This window comes from Tympanuchus pallidicinctus, unplaced genomic scaffold (assembly GCF_026119805.1).
Source record: "Tympanuchus pallidicinctus isolate F22 unplaced genomic scaffold, pur_lepc_1.0 scaffold1, whole genome shotgun sequence".
In the NCBI taxonomy this organism is placed as follows: Eukaryota; Metazoa; Chordata; class Aves; order Galliformes; family Phasianidae; genus Tympanuchus; species Tympanuchus pallidicinctus.
Window position 1 is genome coordinate 69,904,320 of NW_026294618.1, and position 2,477 is coordinate 69,906,796.

Genomic DNA, 2,477 nt, shown 5'->3' on the forward strand with positions numbered 1-2,477 from the left:
CAAATTCCTGTAAGTGATGGGTAGAGGGGAAGTAGATAAAAGGCAGCTGATCTTCTAAGCTTCTGAGGAACCAGAGACCAAAGGTTGTTCTTCCTCCTACTGCTCCACCACCACTGTGTGCAGAGGGTGGATTGTTCACCCAAACATGCACCATATCCACAGTCACAGCCTCTGATATCTGCCTTGGGCCAGCCCCAGACCTAGCTTTGGAATAGTCAGTGTTGCTCTGTAGTTAATGGAGAGGGAGCCATGGTACAAGTAAGTGCAGAAACTGAAACTGGAGTCACACCGTAAGAAACTCAGTCAAAAACTGGTGCTGATTGCATGCGGAGAGTGGCCGTTTGTCCAGCATCCAGGAAAGCACAGCTGAAGCCACATGATGATAATTTGTTCCTTAGAACTTACACAAATCCTTCCTGAGCTGCACATAGTTCAGAAGTAGAAATCAACCATCTCAAACTATTAGCTTGGACATCTTGAGATCTGGAGTTGAGTGCACCCAACTTTGTGGTACTTAGGGTTTAAACATCATAACTTCAGTTCCTTGCTGGCATTGAACCAAGGCATATTTGCACAGCTTTTGCTCTTTTTTCTTTTTTTTTTTTTTTTTGTATTGATGAGTAGCTTAGCTGGAGATTTATGTGGTGGACTGCTGTTGCTTTTGCCACTCTTGCTGAAGGTAATAGCAGGGGAATCTGTATGTGATAAACTGGAAAAGAATAACCAAGATTTTAGGCTCTCTTTCCCTCTGTCAATTCCACTCCGCTTGCAAAAGTAAATGTGACTGCTTAGGATGACTGAGTAACCATCTGTGAGCTTGGGGATTGTTGTGCTGTTTTTGTTTTGTTTTGCTTTTGTTAAACACTGTTTCTAGAACTGAAGCCTAAGAAGACTCAAACATAGATGCAGTATAGCTTTAAACTTCCTGTCACCGTTGTCCATCAGCTCTACTTGGTGTGGGTGGCAGAGTGTGCTTTTTTTCAGTTTGATGCTCACTTAGCTGTAACTGATAATTACTTCTCCAAAGTCTCTCGAGAAAGCATCCCAAGTGCTCCAACAGCCTTCATGCTGCAGCTAGCACACAGACGAAGAGAATCCACATATTCGAAGCCCTGCTTCTGTCTACATTGGGAGCAAGCGCATGGTGTTTACCTGCAACAGTATAACAAGAGATCACCTCCCCGTCACCACTGTCTCCTATTTTCCCACCCTAGAGCCCCATGGGGCTGTAAGAAAAGCCCTGGCCCCATATTTCCTCTCTGGCCTGCTGGTGGCCACAGCCTGCCGCACACTTCGCTGGTCAGGTGGCTGTGGTGGGTTCCATCATGCTAACAAGAGCGTGTTATTTAACAGAGCCTTTCCCCCACTGCTATAAGGTGATGTACATTGTTTCACTTTTTGCCCAGGAAGCCCAGTTTTCTCCTCAAGACAAGGGCGTCAGCTGTGCCTTCTCATCATCCAAGGCAATGTGCACAGGGGAGAAGAATTAGAAAGGCCTGGTTCCACTCCAAACTGGTGATTAGGGCAGTTAGGTCAATATTTCCCGCTCACGGAGGCAGCGGGGTTCTGTACAGCAGCAGAATCACAGAATTGCTCAGGTTGTTAAAGATGTTCATGAAACACGAAAGATCATCACTACACAGGCCCCAGGCCGCCCCGGGGGCAGGCAGCACAGCACACGACTGGGGAGCAGGGCAGAATTGCGGCCCGCCTCGGAGAGGTCGGCCGCTGCCCCGCCCCGTCCCGCCCGCCTCTCCTCTCCTCGGGATCGATTAGTCGTGCCTTTCTGTGCGAAGAGACCGCGAGCGCTAGAAACGTCACCCGGGCGCCTGTTGAGAAAAAACGGCGTGAAAAAGCGCCTGTCGCGCCGCGCAGCGCAGGCTCCGGGCCGGGCCCGGACGGGAGCTCTCCCGGGGTCCATCTCCCCGCAGCGGTGCGTGCTGATCGGCGGTACCACGCGGTGCGGCGTCCATAAGCAAAAACAGTAATAAAATAACGATATTGAAGGCTTCGTTGTATGGGTCCCGTAGCTTCCAGTACGGGCATGGGACGCCTGTCCATAGGGATGTTCTAGCGAAGAGGGGCAGCCCTCCTGCCCCGGGCCGCCGTGCCCGAGGTGGGTCCTGGGCGAGCGGAGCAGAACCACTTTCCTTCTTATCCTCTGGCCGCTCTCTCAGGCGGGACCCCGCCGCAGGGCAAGGCAAGGCAAGGCAAGGCAAGGCAAGGCAGGCTCGGCCGCCATTTCACCCGGCCCCAGCTCCCTCCCAGAGCCGGGCGGCGGCAGAAGCTGCTGGCGAAAGGAGGACGCGCCCGCAGCCTTATCGGTGCGCCGCACGCAGTCCGCTGCCCGGGCGGCCGCGGGGCCCTGGGTGTCGGTTCATGGGCGGCGGCAGCGGCAGCTCTGAGGCGCCTCCTCCTGCCGCACAGCCGCGCGGCGCGGACCGGCCGCAGCAGCAGCTCCGCTGCCGCTTGGGCTT